General features: G+C 37.8%; 1 long non-coding RNA gene across 3 annotated transcripts in view; it reads right to left on the bottom strand.

Annotated features, from left to right (window-relative positions):
* Positions 1–2,307: 2,307 nt before the first annotated feature.
* Positions 2,308–17,831, bottom strand: part of LOC129464525 (uncharacterized) — a 71,669-nt gene continuing 56,145 nt past the window's right edge. For 2 of the 3 annotated variants that reach the window (XR_010116374.1, XR_008651623.2), the window contains exon 3: positions 13,166–13,241. This is a non-coding gene — a long non-coding RNA (uncharacterized lncRNA). Of the gene's footprint in view, positions 2,347–3,069; positions 3,200–4,167; positions 4,226–13,165; positions 13,242–17,831 lie in introns of those variants that run through there. The other variant, XR_008651622.2, reaches the window with a different exon arrangement.

The raw sequence follows: 17,831 nt of genomic DNA, 5'->3' as shown, positions 1-17,831 counted from the left end.
ACTTGTATGTGAGAGAAAAACAAGGGCATGAACCCAAAGGTGAGTGTCACAGGGTACTATAATTGTACAGAACAAGACTAGGCTTATCAAAGTTCAGAGTGATCTGAGTCTTGGGGAAAAGTTTCACACACACACACACACACACACACACACACACACACACAAACGTGGGCTCTTTGTAAGCTCTATTAGAACAAGAGCAAGGAAAGGATGTCAACTGGAAGTTAAGGAGTTATAGGTGTAAAATGACAATGACTGGATGGTAAAGTAGCAGGGATGCTTTTGCTCCTGTCTGACTAGCTAAATTGTGAGAGTGCTGGGTAGTGGATAGGAGGTAGCCTGAGAAAAATTTTCGGATACATTTTCCAAAACTCTTTTCTATACTCTGTTCTTCACAATATATCAGTGACTTACATTGAGATAAACTGGTGAATTATGTGAAAGTTTCTTGATGCTGACAGACAGCTACTATTTTCAGTGACAGAACCATTATCTTACACAATCTTAATAACTAGAATCATAGGTCAAATTGGACAAGATGAGTAAGAATCAGTACAAAGTTCTACTGTTACCCAAAAAAATCAACTGCAAAAATATAATACAAAAGAGACGTGACTTATCAACAAAGATTTAGGTTTGTCCAACATCGATGTGATTAGGTTAATCATAGATGTATGCCATTGAATAACAAACGAGAGGACAGTGCTGTGGTCAGATCACACCTGAAGTCCTGGTTATAATTCTGAGGGCCATGATGGAAGGCAGTGACACCTGTAAATTACAGCCACAAAGAAGAGGCTGAACATATGACTAGACTAAGTCATGGTATGTATATGGGGCAAGAGGAACTCTCATATCTTGCCTGGGGTGCAATCACTTTAGAAAATAGATTGATCTTATCTTGTAAGGTTAAAGACATGCATAACCTATGAGACAACATTTCTGCTCCTAGGTGTATACCTTGGAGTAACAATTACTTGTGGGCACCAGGATACATGATCTGAAAGGTTCCTAGCAACGTTGTGCATAATAATACACCACTTGGAAAGTTCCCAAATGTACCTCAACTGCAGAATGGATTTAAGAAACCTGTCATAATTCAGTAATAAAAACAAAATATAGCTACACACATCAATATGCATGAATTTTATAAACACCATGTTGAGCAAAGGAATTAAGACACAAACAGATATATGTGTGTATGTGTCCATTACACAAAGCTAAAAAAAAATACAGGCAAAACTAAACTAAAACATTTAGGGATATATAGTTAGGTGAATAAACTACCAAAAGGAGGGGGAAAAAAAAAGAAGCAAACAAGAAATTACCTCAAAAGTTACGATAGCATTTTGGCTGGGTGCGGTGGTTCGCGCCTATAATCCCAGCAGTTTGGGAGGCCGAGGCGGGTGGATCACTAGAGGTCAGGAGTTTGAGACCAGCCTGGCCAACATGGTGAAACCTTGTCTCTACTAAAAATACAAAAAATTCAATGGACGTGGTGAGGGCACCTGTAATCCCCACTCCCCGAGAGGCTAAGGCAGGAGAATTGCTTAAATCCGGGAGGCAGAAGTTGCAGTGGGCCAAGATCACGCCACTGCACTGCAGCCTGGGCGACACAGACTACGTCACACACACACACAAAAAGATAGTATTTTTTCTCTGGGGGTTTACAGGATGTGAATAATTAGAGAATTTGAAGGTGCAGGCAATATTCCGCTTGCCATCTTGGGTAGTGTTTGGACAGGTGTTTATAATTACACATTATGCTAATCATTTATAGGACTGTACATTATATCTAATATTCACAAATTTGGAAAGGTTAAAAAAGATAAGGGCTTCACAGCTGTGTGAAGATGTTAAAAAGTATCTCAAGGTGTAAAACCCAGAAAAGAGAAGACTCACTGAGAGCCTGACAATTATCTTCGGTTATTTTGAAGGATATTATGCTATAGTGGAAATTTTGTTTTTGTTTACTTCACAGTCTTCTTTTCTCTGGGTTCTGAGACCTGTTTTCTTGGAAATCACCCCTTCCACTATTCCCTTCTCATTTCATTCACATGGTTGACAGCACCCACTTCAATTTTGTGTGATCCCCTCCTCACCCACCTTTCCCTCTCCCTACCCCACATAGCCACCATGTATTAGTTGAGAGAATACCTGACTCTGAATAGGTCATGAGAGTTCATTCTCTATAAATTTACATTCAGAATCCAATAGGGCAACTAGAATTTATTGACTGAGCTTACAAGGTAAAATGTTTGACTATGTAGAAAAAATTACAGTGATACTTTCTCTTAAGGTACTTACTGCCAGCTGCTTGAAGGTGTTTAAGTGTGGCCTGAATGTCTAAGAAAGAAATGCAAATGAACAGAATATAGGAATAGCTTTGCAAAAACAAACAGAAAAATTCCTGTGAAAGTTCTTAAACACACAATATGGATATATCATCGTTTTTTCCCATACCTCCTCTTTTTTTTTTTTTTTTGAGACAGAGTCTCACTTTGTTGCCCAGGCTAGAGTGCTGGAGTGCAGTGGTGTGATCTCTGCTCACTGCAAGCTCCGCTTCCGGGGTTCACGCCATTCTCCTGCCTCAGCCTCCCAAGTAGCTGGGACTACAGGTGCCCGCCACCATGCCCAGCTCATTTTTTATATTTTTAGTAGAGACAGAGTTTCATCGTGTTAGCCAGGATGGTCTCGATCTCCTGACCTTGTGATCCACCCACCTTGGCCTCCCAAAGTGCTGGGATTACAGGCGTGAGCCACTGTGCCCGGCCTCCATACATCCTCTTTTACCATTAAATGCCTTTAACCACAATTTTTCCCTAAATTTAAAGCATATCTTCATCTCTGCAAACTTCAGGAAATATGTCTGATATAAGATTAATTTGTACTTACATTTAGATTTAAAATGTTACAATTATACTATTTGTCTCTTTTATTGTTTAATCTCTATATATACGTGTGTGTATATATGTATAAAGATTAAACACATATATATGGACAGAGATTAAACAGAATACATATTTATATATGTATTACACAAACATATTTATATTTTAATAAGCTTACATCATGCTTTGATCTCTGTATTTTTATTTCTTTCTTGAATTCAACTGTGTGAGCATGTTTGTCATTTCATGTGTTATATCTTCAGACTTCCAGCCCATTTTTCTATCTTGTTGTACCTTTTAATTATTTCCTTAAGAAAGAAAAACATGATTTATAACTGGCATAATGTGCTGACTTTAAATACCAAGATTATATTTTCTAAAACAAGAAACCAACATGGTAGAACCACCACTGACTAAACAACATTAATTGTTGATGACAGGTTTCCTTTGGTGGATGGGCACAGAAATTCTTCAGGTAAGAACTCTCATTAATCCAATGGAAAGACTGTGCTAAAATTTAGATTGTTACTCTAATGATAAAAAATTATTCCTATGTTGTGTTCCATTATTTGAAAAAGGAAAGAGAAATATTAAGAGATGGGAGAAGTGTACATTATGTGTTATCCATTATTTAAAATAATCAAGCAGTTCTTTCAACTGAGGATGGAAATACAAGGGTACTTTTTATCATAAGACTTTTTTTGTAGTTGTTATTTAGGGTTCAAGAGGCATATTTCTCCAATTTGACTTTTATTTATCTATTATTAGAAAATATCCACCAGAGTATTTCAATTTAGAGTAATAACTTGAATTCTAGTATTTTGCCTTCCAGCCATTATTATCAAATAGTATTTTTTAAAACACTCTTAAGATGGCTTGAAAATCCATAATTATTACATTATTCATCACAAATGAATTCCACAATTGCACAGACTGTTAACATTTTCCATTGAAATATACTTTAAAATTTCCTAGAATTATTATTTAATATCTGAAATAAAAAAATACTCAAGTAGAAAGAGAGGAAGAGACAATTTGTGTAATTTTGGCATTGGAAATCCATGCAGTTCAAAATATTAGAGTGCCAGTGATACACAGGTTCTCAGCTGGCTCTCAATGATCCCTACTTGCAGACATTTGTGCAGTATTCACTCTCTTGAATATGCACTGCACATATCAACTCATTTCTAATGACCAGAATATGGCAAAGTGACATGATATTACTTCTAAGATTAGGTTAGATAAAGACTTTGGCTTTCATCTTGTGCATACTCACTTTTTCTCTCTTGGATTGCTTATCTGAGAAAGTCCAGTTGTCACGTTGGAAGGCATCCCTGTGGAGAGGCCCAAAAATGAAGGACTGGAGCCTTCCAACAGCCATATTCATGAGCTTGAAAGTAGATCCCATCTCCAACCCAAGCTTTAGATGAGATTATTGCCCTAACTGATAACCTTGACTGCTGCTACCTCATGAGGTACTTTGAGCCAGAGGCACACTGTTAATCTGTACTCGTATTTTCAACTCATAGAAAATGTGAGATGATCAATATTTGTTGTTGTAAACTACTAAATTTTGGATAATTTGTTATGTAGTGATAGATAGCTAATACATGTGTACCAGCAACATTGAAATATTGGGAGAAGGCATACAGTAGTCTCCCCTTATCCATGGGGGAATATGTTCCAAGAATCCAGTGGATGCCTAAAACCATGCAGAGCAAGAAACCCTAGCCAAAGAACGCCAAGGTCACCTTTTCAGTTAAAGGAAGCTCTTTATGGCTTCTCTTTAGTGTATTCAAATTTCCAGCATTACTACTCTTGTACTTTGGTGCCTTGGTTTTTCTTTGTTTGTTTGTTTTGTTGTTGTTGTTGTTCGAGATGGAGTTTCGCTCTTTGTTGCCCAGGCTGGAATGCAGTGGTGCAATCTTGGCTCATTGTAATCTCTGCCTCCCAGGTTCAAGTAATTCTCTTGCCTCAGCCTCCCGTATAGCTGGCACTACAGGCACGCACCACCATGCCCAGCTAATTTTTGTATTTTTTTCTTTTTAGTAGAGATGAGGTTTTGCATGTTGGCCAGGCTGGTCTCGAACCCCTGACCTCAAGTGATCTGCCCACCTTGGCCTCCCAAAGTGCTGGGATTACAGGTGTGAGCCACCATGCCCAGCCTAGGCTTTGCTTTTTAAGAGACAGAGAAGTGTGCCTTGTTTCTGCCCCTCCTTTATTCTAGGCCCGTCTAAATGCAACACCTCCAAATGTATTATAGTCTCCATCTGCAAATGCTTGTACATTAGGGTAAAGACAGGAGAATTCCCAGTAACTCTACATAATGTCTCATGTATTCCAATTTTTCAGACTATCAAACAGTCATTTATGGGATGAGAAGAACAGGGCAAAACTGAAACAAAAAAAGGTCTGCCAAAAATTGATAGTTGATGTATTAGTTTGTTCTTATATTGCTATAAAGAAATACATGATAGTTGGTAATTTATAAAGAAAAGAGGTTTAATTGGCTTATGTTACTGCAGGCTTTACAGGAAGCATGATGCTGGCATCTGCTTGGCTTCTGGGAAGGCCTCAGGAAACTTACAATTATGGCACAAGGTGAAGGGGAGAAAGCATATCACATGATGGAAAGCAGGAGCCAGAGAGAGATGGGGGAGATGCCACAGACTTTTAAATGACCAGATTGCATGAGAACTCACTCACTATGACAAGGACAGTATCAAAGGTATGGTACTAAACCATTTGTGAGAAACCTGCCCCCATGATTCAATCACCTCCCACCTGGCCTTGCCTCCAACATTGGGTATTACAATTCAACATGAGATTTGAGTGGGGACTCACATCTAAACCATAGCAATTGGACTGGGCTTGTCTTTATCTTACTCTCTAGGTACAAATCTGAGAGTGGAATTTGACTAGTACAAAGGTAAAAAGAAAATAAAGAAAACTCTACATCCCTGGTCAAATGGGGGAGAAAAAGGAAAAGAAATCGTATTCTGAAGACTCAGAAGAGAAGCACATTGGGTGGAAAATTGTGATCTAATTATCTTAGAAGAACATTTTAAGAAGATTTTGGCACTTTTATCAAATTAAATTAGATGTGGCTTCTTTGAAACAGAAATAAAAAGACATAAGAAGAGAATGGACTGAGATAAGGAACAGTTCAATATTAAAAAAAGAGAAGAATAATATAGTAAAATATCTTCAAGAAACTAAAGTATTATAACAAATTAAAACTCATATTGCAGGAAATAGAGACCAAAATGATGCCATGAAAAACTAAAACAGGGTGTTGAGATCTAATTTGAGTGACTTTCTTGAAATGCAAAGGCTGGATAAATGATAGATATGAAATAGAGAGAGGGAAAATACAACAAAAAGACAATTATTATTTATGAGGGAGGACAAAAATATGAAACAATGTTAAGAAACTTTTCAGAACTAAAAAATATCCAGATATGCAGTTGTAAGAGTCAACTGTCTTCTAGGCAAACTTAATCAAATGAAATCTACACCTAAGTACCTCTGACGATATTTTTATTTACAAGAATTTTTTAAACATTTGTAAAACCTCTAGATAAAAACATATCTTTATATTTATGTTTATATCTATATCTAGATATACCAGTCTGTGTCTATGTCTATATACCTACATCTATATCTATAACCAATAAATAACCAAAATTCAGATTGGGCCAAGATTTTTCTTCTCAGAAACTTTTGCAAGAAAATCTAGGGCAATATTTACATAGTTTGAGGGTGGGGAGGATATAACCAAACATTGTCTCAGGCCAAATTGATTATCATGTATAAAGGCAATAAAAATTCACGCTTATATTTGGAAGGACTCATAAAGTACATCACCCATTTATTTATCATTCTTCAGTAACTTGAAGAAACACATCCAATGATATAGCAATAAAATGAAATTAAGCTCATGAGCAAAGAAATAATGTTTTTGAAGTAAGAGCATAGTACACTAAAGCTAATTTTTAAAAATGAATTATTTTAATGTGGATGCACAGCTCAATCAAAATTGCAAAAGTATTGATGAAGAAGACAGCAATTGCTCCATAAATAACATCCAAACTATACAAGTATACATTTGTACAAACATCGCTAAAAGAATGTACATTTGGCCGGGCGCTGTGAATAACATATCCAAACTATATAAGTATACATTTGTACAAACATCACTAAAAGAATGTACATTCGGCCGGGCGCTGTGACTCACGCCTGTAATCCCAGCACTTTGGGAGGTTGAGGCAGGTGGACCACCTGAAGTCAGGAGTTCGAGACCAGCCTGACCAACATGGCGAAACCCCGTCTCTACTAAAAATACAAAAAATTAGCCAGGCGTGGTGGCGGGCGCCTGTAGTCCCAGCTACTCGGAGAGGCTGAGGCAGGAGAATGGCGTGAACCTGGGAGGCGGAGCTTGCAGTGAGCCGAGACTGCGCCACTGCACTCCAGCCTGGGTGACAGAGCGAGACTCCGTCTCAAAAAAAAAAAAAAAAAAAAAAAATTAGCTGGGTGTGGTGGTGCATGCCTGTAATCCCAGCTACTTGGGAGGCTGAGGGAGGAGAATTGCTTGAACCCGGGAGGCAGAGGTTGCAGTGAGCCAAGATCACGCCATTGCATTCCAGCCTGGGTAACAGAGTGAGACTCTGTCTCAAAAAAAAAAAAAAAAAAAGAATGCACATTCAAGACCTATATATTATATTTAAAAATGAAAATACCTATAAATCCACCAATAGGAAAAGAATTAAGCCCATTATTATGCACATCATTGTGATGAAAAATGGTATAGCTCTTAAAAGAACATACCTGAAGAATAACAGTATGGCTGGAGAAGAGTATGTATGGGGAAATGTACACGATATATTTTAGGGAGGAAAGCAAGTTATAAAACAGTATGCATAAAATAACTATTTTCCGTGAAAATGATGCATCTGTGTGCATGAAAGTATTCTAGAAAGTTTTGCACTATCAGTACTGTTTTTCTCTGGGTAATTTTTTTCTTTTGAGATTTATGCATTTTTATTTTTTTACCATAAATATGTATCACTTTTGAACAAACAACATGTACAGTCTCTGCTTCAGCAGCAAATAGGAAGATGAATACTGATGGTGTGGATTTGTGTCCCTGCCCAAATCTCATGTGGAGTTGTAATCCCCAGTGTTGGAGGAGGGGCCTGGTGGGAGGTGATTGAATCATGGGGGGCAGATTTCCCCCTTACTGTTCTTGTGATAGTGAGTGGGTTCTCACGAGACCTGGTTGTTTAAAAGTGTGTAGCACCTCCTCCTTCACTCTCTCTTCCTCTTTCTCCAACCATATAAGACATGTCTGCTTCCCCTTCCACCATGATTTTAAGTTTCCTCAGGCTTCCCAGCCATGCGTCCTCTACAGCCTGCAGAACTGTGAGTCAATTAAACCTCTTTTCTTTATAAATATACAGTGTGACGTATATTTATATATGCTCTTTAAAAATAATGTGAGAATAGACTAATACAAGTACCCTTCTTTATTTTTAATAAGTTGCAGAAACAGTTGAAGTTTAACCACAAATTACTGTCAGAAAGAGCAGCACAACATCCAGTAGGTAAAACTGAAACCATGATTTTGAGGTAGGCAGGCATTCCCCGGCATTTAGATGGACAGTGCTAAATAATTCAGGTCACTGAGTCTTTCAGTTACCTGAGGTCCATTTTCTGGTCAATGCCAGCTAATGTCCCCATTGTGATAGCTGTGTTATCAGAATCCAGCTATGCCAGGTGCCACATTCAAATTTTTTTAAAGTTCAATTAGATAACTGTTAAAATCCATGCCTAAAGTCCTTTGTTTTGTATTCCCTGGAAGCAATACCAGTTGACCAGAGCTGACATTCAAGGGATTACTCTTTTCCACCCTAAGGTCATCATTTCAAACCCACATTAATTCATTCAGTTAATAGCGGGATTAGTCACAGAGTCTGTCCACAGGAAATAATTAAGTGCCAGACATAATTCTATCATCACATTCAAGCATGGTAGTGAATAAGACACTCAGTTCATAAGATATCTACTCTCATGGAGTTTATATCCTATTGTGAGAAAAGGGTCAATAAATAGGGAATACAATTTTTTCGTGTTAAAAAAGTGTTTCCACATCTTTTTTAAAAACTTCTACTTACCCCATGTGAAAGTGATTTTAAGTGAAAAATGCAATATTAATGGATGCATTGTTTTTATAGCAATATTCAATGTCTTTCCAGTATTACTCTGTGCATTAAGTGTGTATCAGATCGAAGCACTAAATCTCTCCCATGTCAGTGCTAGTGTGGGCTTGGTTTTCCTTAGCTCTTGTGCTAAGGCTTTTTATTCCACACCACTCCTTCCCACTCTAAGGATTGGGGACCTTGCTCCGTGTCCTGGCTGATGACAAGGATATTGTTCTCATGGGGCATTTTCCAGCAGCATGAGCAGGGGTCCTTCTTGCTGAGTGGGCCACAGAAGACATGCCGGCAGCTGTAGATGAAAGGCCTTCACTTAAAGTTTTGAAGAATGAGGTCATGACTCCTTTGTCTAAGAGGATAGAGAAGTCACCCTTGCCTTGCTTCCACCAGGATCCACTGGGGCAGGACCTTCTCCCATAGACTAGTGACCTCTTCCATGTTGATGATATTCACCTGCCCCTAGACAAGGAGCCTTATGGGGTCTCATAGAGATGGGGCCCAATGCTGTTACATCTCTGATAACTTCCATGTTAAAAATTCTCCAGCAAGACTTTCCTTTTGATTCTTAGAAGCCTAGTGTTGTTTGTACTTAAAATGACTAAATGACTACTGAAAATAATTGTTTTTCTCCTTACATTTCTGCTACAACAACCCTAGTTCTCCTGGAGGCCACAGGGGTGCCCCAGACTGATGAAGGAAGAAAAGATTGGAAAGAGCAACAAGAAAGCAAAATCTCTAAGATTAGTATCTCAAGAACTCTTTCCACCACACTCAGAACACAAATGTTAATCTCCACACTCATGCTATTTTCTTTCCTGCCTGAGTTGTCATAACTTTAGCTAGGTCTTCTACTGGCAGTTATTGATACTCCCTGCTGCTGATCAAGCTTCCGGTTCTTAGATTGTTTATCTCTAGCATACAAGTCTGCTCTTGTAAGCCAACTTGAATTCCTTTGGGAAGTGTAGACACAGTATAAAAAAATCAATGAATGAAGAAATAACAATCTGGTCTCGGGGCATCGTGTTCTGAGGCAAAAATTTGCAAAGTTTCAAATAAGCCTGTGCTCTAAAATGCCACTTATTTAAATATTAATTGTTTTATTTATTTAATGGCGGTGTTAAGCTTTAAAATTTGATTTCATAGGATCATCCTAACCTAACCAGTTTTCAGTTGTATGATTTAAATTCTTTGTTACTTAACACCTCGATCTCCTCATTAAAACAGAAATAGTAATAATTTTGCTCTGATAAGGTAGTTGTAAATTTACATAAACTATATGTAAAACGCTTGCTATAGTCCCTGAAACTTACTGGGTGTCAGCTATTGTGATTATTGTTATTGTTGTTGGTAGTTATTGGCAATTTTGCTCAAAAAAAATTTTAAAACATCCTCAAAGATACATGGAATTCGTAAAACCCCATAATTAGAAGGAAGTAAAAAAGGTAAGAACATTGATAGCTATAATATTCTAGACAATCACTCTGTTGTTATAATAATCTTTGTTATTGAAATTATAATCAATTCTCAAATAATTTTAAAGTTTTTGATTATCAGGGGACTTTTCACTTTCTTATTTCCACTTATAGTCTAAATCAAGATTTTTCCAAATGTTTGGAAGTAAATAGGCATTATTTCATGCACTCTAAAACACACACTTGCATACACACACACACACACATAGGTATAAATATTGACACACCACGGCACTAGAGGTCACAAGAGGCAGAATTAGAGTGTCTCCTTAAGGAGTCGTACATATCACTTTTCTAGAGAGAAGGTTCTCCTCCTAAACTGTACATTAATGTACTTAAACTACCAGAAAACACTGTATAAATGAAGCTACTGGAGAGATTTTAAGAAACCCAAATTCCTAAGCCTCATGCCAAACCTACTGAATCAGACTCTGCCAATATGGGAAGTTATTACAAGGCTTTTTCACAACCTGACCTCCCCTGTTAGGATGAACAATAATGTTGATTATAATGAAAAGGTGTACTGATGGTTACTACAGGAGGCTTTTTAACAATCCTACTACAGGAAAGCAATAAAGAAGAATCCCATTAGAATTTGATGTCAGAGAAATGATTTCGGTAGACTCAAAATGACAAGGACATTGATAGAAACTGCTAAAGATAATTCTGGAAAGGGATAATAATACTCCTTCCTGTATCAGCAAAGAGTAAATAAATCTTCACATGTCAATGCTGTTCTCCAATAAAAAATTGTTATTCATATATAATTTCAGGGAGGCAAAAACTGAACTTCATTTTGAATGCAAGCCTTTTGCATGTAAAATTGATAAGGAGAGATATTTAGCTGATTCAATCATTCTGCGTATCTATTTTGTGGTTCCAGAGAATTCTTCCTCTAGAATTGACTTCCTAGATACTCACCTACTCATCACCTAGAGACTAGCTCTCCAAAATCAGATTTATGGTTGATGGAAGTAGATTTGAACCCCTAGATGTCCTTCTCTCAATTTTTCTTCAACTCCAAATTTAAAATAAAGGAATGTACAGGCAACCATTTTCACCTAAATGAAAGGACCACACACTTTGCCTGCTGGTGAGAACGCCCTCCATTCCAAGTGGATTCACAAACTGTTTCTTTTAAGAAGTGACTGAATTCTAGAGTACCCTTTGCTTCCAGGATAGTATTTTTTTCTAATTTTTAAAAACGTACCTCTGGACACAAAAAAAGGGCTGCTTAGACTAATAATCCACCCACTTATAGTCTATTTTAATCTGAAATTATGGCTTCTCCTTTAGTCATCCATTAAGCAATTAATGTCTACCAGTTTAAAAGCATTTCTGCTGTTTGCTTTTGCGTTTTTCTTGGAAATCAATTCTGTATTTGTATTGCCACAAGGGAAACTATTTAGACTGAAATCCCCATTTGTTTCTATTTAATATTTCTGCCTGTGGCCCCTCCTGCTCCTAGTGTATTAATTCTTTAAGGCTATTTTGATGTCGTTTCCATCAAATAAAAGTACTTAACTGGTCTCAGACATTTTCTGTGATCCAAGAGGAAATTTTTAAGTGTAAGAGAGAATAATTGAGAATCATATTGGAAATTTTGCAGAGTTCTTCTCTTCCACCACTGTTCTTACTAGTTTTATCAATAGGCAATACTGAAACCTTGCCATGTGAAAATCACATGCTAAATGCTTTAAGTGAATCATCTCATTTATTCCTCCTCACATGCCTTTAACAGAGGTGAGAATATTGGCCCCATTTTACAGATTAGGACAGTGAGGTACAGAAATGTCGACTCACTTGCTCGAAGTCGCACAAGTAATACATGGCACAGGAGGGACTTGAACCCAGGTTGGTTGACTCTAGAGCCGACCTTATTAACCACCACTCAGTACTGCATGTTTATTATCATTATGTCAAAGTTTTAGTTTTGCAAACTCTATGTTTATACCAGGCTGCATCATGTTTCCTAAAGACATCAGGTCCTTATCTTTGGAGCCTGTACATCATATTACCTTATTTGGAAACAGAGTCTTTGCAGGTGTGATTAAGCTGAGGATTTTGAGATGAGGAAATCATCCCAGATTATTCATATGGGACCTAAGTGCAGTCACATATATCATTTTAAGAGGAAGGCAGAGGGAGACTGAGTAAAGGCAAAGAAGAGATGTGAAGATGGAAGCAGAGATTGCAGTGATGTTGCCACGAGCCAAGGAATGTCAGAAGCCGTAGCAAACTAACTAGTATTCCAGAGACCATCTGCTACTTCACTGACAATTAGGGTCTACTAAAAATAGCAGAAAAAAAAGTGTTTCGGTGGTGATACCAGCTTTTAAATAGTCTGACATATTTTTTCAAGTTGACTCCATATTTCTATAATTCCATTCATTATTTTAAAACAAAACAAAGGCATACACATTGAATAGTGAAAATGCATGGCCCTAGAAGGCAGATTAGGGGAAGAAAATTAAAATGTGTCTTTCTCATTGATTCTTAATTCCTGAAACATATTCAATCAGCATATGCCTGTAACTCACCCTATTTTATGTAAATAGAGTTACCATCTTCCTTTCTCAGCTGTGATCTGGTACTTCAGGGTGGTCAGGGTGGTATAATGCTTTAGCAGCTCAGCTTGGCAGTTCCCTTGGAGGTCCTAGAGGCTGTGATTATGAATAATTTATTACAGGGTGTCATCCTGGCAGCCTTTTTCATAACTTCCTGCTGAAAGAATAAAATTTCCAAAAGTTTTAACTTCCTGCTTTTCTGGATTATGTAGTGGGACTTAAGAGAAGAAAGGCAACTGAATATCTTGATGTCACTGACTGTCTTCTCTTCCTCTTTTTTGCTAAAACTTCTGCACCTCATGATCAATTTTTTAACTTCCTTATGTGAAAACAATTCTATATGCATTTATATTATTCCAGATTCAAATTGCTTTCTGAAATAACTTACATTTATAAAAATCTCAGGTGATATCATAAACTATTTTCTTAAAGAGCCTAAAAAAATCTTTAAAACATTTAAATAGAAAATTTATTATGGGTTTTAAAACAGAGTAGTTATTTTGTTACTACTTGCATATTTTTCCATATCTTCTTGTTCTTTATTTTATCCTATTTATTGTCTTCTTGTTCTTAATCTTAACCTGTTTACTATCCAATTTCCACTTTGTATTTTCTCTTTTGCCTGGAAAAGAACAAAGTAGCTTTTTAATATTCTTGCTCTTTCTAATCCATTCATAAGTATAAATAAACTGAGGTAATCAATTCTTATGTGTTGAATTGTGTCTTCCAAAAAAGATACATTATGGTCCTAATCCACCTTACCTCAGAACTTAACCTTATATGGAAATAGAATATTTACAGATGTAATTGAGTTACAGTGAGGTAATTAGGGTGAGCCCTAATACACAATGACTGGTGTCATTATGAAAAGTGGACATTTGCACAAGGACACAGGCACACACAGAGGGAGATGAGGTGAAGACACACAGGCAGAAGACAGCCATGTGACTGCCGTCACACATCTACAAGCCAAAGAACACCAAGCATTGCCAGCAAGCCGAAGAAGCTAGAAGAGGCAAGGAGGGATTCTCCTCTAGAGTTGTCAGAGACAGCATGCCCCTGACAACACCTTAATTATGGACTTCTGGCCTCCAAAACTCTAGGACAATACATTCTGTTGTTTTGAGCCATCCAGTTTTTGGCAGAAAACTAGTGCATTAATAAATAATGAGAAACAAAGAACTAAAAATGGAATTATAATTGTTTGGGCTGTTCAGAATGATAGGGTATATCAAATGCCATTACCCAGAGGGATCATCTGGAGGACAGAAATGGGAGTCATGCTAATAAGAGCTCAGAAGAGTAATTGAGGAAATTCATTACTTCAACCTGGAATGGCTGCCTGTTTCCCAAGATGTCTTGCAAGTTAATTACTCCACTTAAAAAGAGTCCACTGATCTCAGAGTGCCGCTTTTTTAAGGAGTCTCGGAAATCATCTAGTAATTGTTACATTCATCCTTTGAGACTCAGCTGAATTCACCAACACGATGAAGCCCTTCCTGCCCCTTATCCTTGGGAGAATTAACTGGTTTGCCTTTTCTGACCCCTTAGTTCACTGTACAAACTTGTTTATTTCAGCCCCTCTCACAGTATATTTATAATAATTTCTTCCTGTTTCTTTCTCTTCCATGAGTATGATGGCTTCTAAAAGATACACATTGGCACACAGGAGGTATTCAATACATACTTTTGGAAGTTTCAGTTTGTATTGCTGCTGTAACGAATTACCACAAATTTTGTGGCTTAAGTCAACACAGATTTATTATTATACAGTTCTAGAGGTCATAAGTCCAAAATCAGTCTCGCTGGGCTAAAGGTAAGGTGTTGGCGGGGCTGACTCCTTCTGGAGGCTCTGAGGGGAGAACTTGTTTCCTCACCTTATTCAGCTTCTTGGGACCCCATGCATTCCTTGGCTGTTTCCCTTTCCTCCATCATCAAAGCTGCAGTGTACCATCTTTCAATCGCTTACTTTCTCTTTCACTCTTATCTCTGTCATCACATTTTTTTCCCTGACTCTAATCCTCTTGTCTTCTGTTTATCACCTCCATGTCTTATTGGTCAGTGGCCACAATAGGCACCATGCTAGAAGCCTTGGGATGTTACTTTTTCACTCTTTTCCTCTTACTTTCGTATTCTTCACTTACCCCTATATTAATCCATCTCATATTTTGCTGATTTCACTTCCTAGCGGTTCCTCAAAGCTCTCTCCTTCTCTTTATTCCTCCTGCTACATCCTGGATCAGTTTCTCCTCACTTCAAACCTGGACAATGAAATGTTTCCACTCTGCCTGACACTGGTCACCTCCTCTTAAAGCCATTCTCCTATCTGCAATACAGGACTCTATTTAATAGCTATGTCTGACCTGTTTAAAACCTTTAATGACTCCCATACGACTACAGGGTAACACTCAGGCTCTTTGGTTTGGCACTCTAGGCCTTCCATGATCTGGACCCTCCCTGTCTCTCCAAGCTCATATCCCTTTAGCCATTGCCTCATGCTTTATGCTTCAATAAGCCAAACTACTGGTATCTTCCAAAGTAATACACATTGGTTTCTCCAATGTACTTATACTTGTCATGTGAAACTTAGACTGTATATTTGGGATACATAACCTATTCTTCGGTACCCAGCAAATTCCCTGGCACAGAGGAGAAATGCAAAATGTATTTAATGGATAAATTAATGAATAGGCACTTTAGTGGCAGAACTGGGAACTATTGACCCTCAGATTTGTTAGTGCTCTTTCTACTACACTGTACATTTCTAATTATTGTATGTATATCTACCATGTTATTAGGGAAGGCTGTTCTAAGGATATAATGTTTTAGCCCTTGAGTTGCCAACAGTGTAATGGAGGACACAAACAATAAATAAAATGTTTTTAAATGAGTAATTTTACAACAAACACATTTTTAATTTTGTGATTAAAATTGCTGACAGAATTAAAATAAAAAGTGCTAGGAATTCCTGAAATTACCAAAACAAGGCGATGTTGATCTCTCTGGGTAAAACTTATGCTTTCTGCCTTTCACGTGTTCTTTCCACCCCAAGGAATAGCGATATTGACATGCATACGCAAAGTTTATTTATTGGACTTTGTACCCAGGAAAGGAAGTGCTTGATGTGATGAGGAAAGGGAGAGAGAGCTTGGTATGCCCATGGAAGATTCTTGCTCTGTAACTGTTTTGGGTATTTTTCTATTCTTTCCCTTTTTCCCCTTTCTTTTAACTTTTAAATTATGTTTCATTTATTATTTTTATTTATTCATTTTTTTTGAGACAGGGTCTCTCTCTGTCATCCAGGCTGGAGGGCAGTGGCATGATCACAGCTCACTGCAGCCATGCCTCTTCAGGCTCCAGTGATCCTCCCACCTCTGCCGCCAGAGTTACTGGGACCACAGATGCACCCCACCATGCCCACCTAATTTTTGTATTTTGAGTTGAGACAAGGTTTTACCACATTGCCCAGGCTGGGCTCGAACTCCTGAGCTCAAGCAATTCACCTGCCCCAACCTCGCAAAGTGCTGGGATTACAGGCAGGAGCCACCACTGCTATGATATACTGGGTTTGGGAGCCTACACCTTAGGATGACCTGGAGTAGTGAACTTAAATAAGTTCTGTTCTAAGGCTAATGGTGAAATAAAGCATTGGGAAACATTACTGTGATAAACCTTAACAACATGAAGATGGTAGAGCTGAGAAAAATTCTGAGCTATCGGCAAGGAGAGAGGTCAGGAAAGAGGTGCAGAGGTGCATGTTCTCTCACCTTATATCTAGGGAGTCAGAAATCATGCAAAAGTGGTGAATCCATAAAAAAGATGCGAATGCATTTCTGAAACCCTAACATGACAAAATAAAAACATTAACCAATATATAGCTAGTAAACATTAGCAGAAAAGCAGGGAAGCAGAGGTAATATAAATGAGTTAAATTTCTCAAGTTTTAGAGCAAAAAGTCAATATATATTACTTAGAGTTGATAAAAATATAAATATGAGCATATCATTTAGTATTATGAAGGAAATCATCAAAAGAAAATAGTTAAGCTATATGAGGAGATAGGTGTAAAAGACAGGGAGAAGACATATTTTGATTTTATCATCTATCTGTGCTGTTTGAATGTTCTATTTTTCAGCGTGTCTGTTACAATAGTGATATGTGAAATACCACCTCTTTGTAAGTATCACGTCAGAGTATTTCGATGGCAATCACAGAATTCTTGGGTCGGAGTAACTTCTGCAATTTATCTCATATGAGAAATCTAGAGTATGCTGAGTGTGTCAGGGTTCTGACTCTATTTCTCTCTGATTAGTTTGACCTGCCCTCTCTTCTATGTGTGGGCACTGTGTTCGACACCTGGTAGCTTCAGACATATCATCATTAAGGGATGCTATTGGTGCCTCGCCCAGATTCCCTTTACTAGGCCAGCACATTTCTCCCCAAGCTGTTGTGAGAATTGCATTTGGCAAAACAGGACCCACCTTGCCTGAGAGGCAATGTCCTTTCTTGTCAGGGTTGGGGAAAGAGGGAGCCAACCAATGACTAGTAACTGACCAACACGGGGTTACAAAACATCAGTCCTTTGCCTCAATATGGGACCAACTCCATGGTGAAGTGTTTGTCCCAGAGCTTCCTGTAGGACCAGGCTGAAGCCATTCTCCACCTGAGAACATACTCTTGCTTAGC

This window comes from Symphalangus syndactylus, chromosome 16, assembly GCF_028878055.3.
Source record: "Symphalangus syndactylus isolate Jambi chromosome 16, NHGRI_mSymSyn1-v2.1_pri, whole genome shotgun sequence".
NCBI lineage: Eukaryota > Metazoa > Chordata > Mammalia > Primates > Hylobatidae > Symphalangus > Symphalangus syndactylus.
Note: the sequence above shows the minus strand (reverse complement) of the source record. Positions and strands in the feature narration are given on the sequence as shown.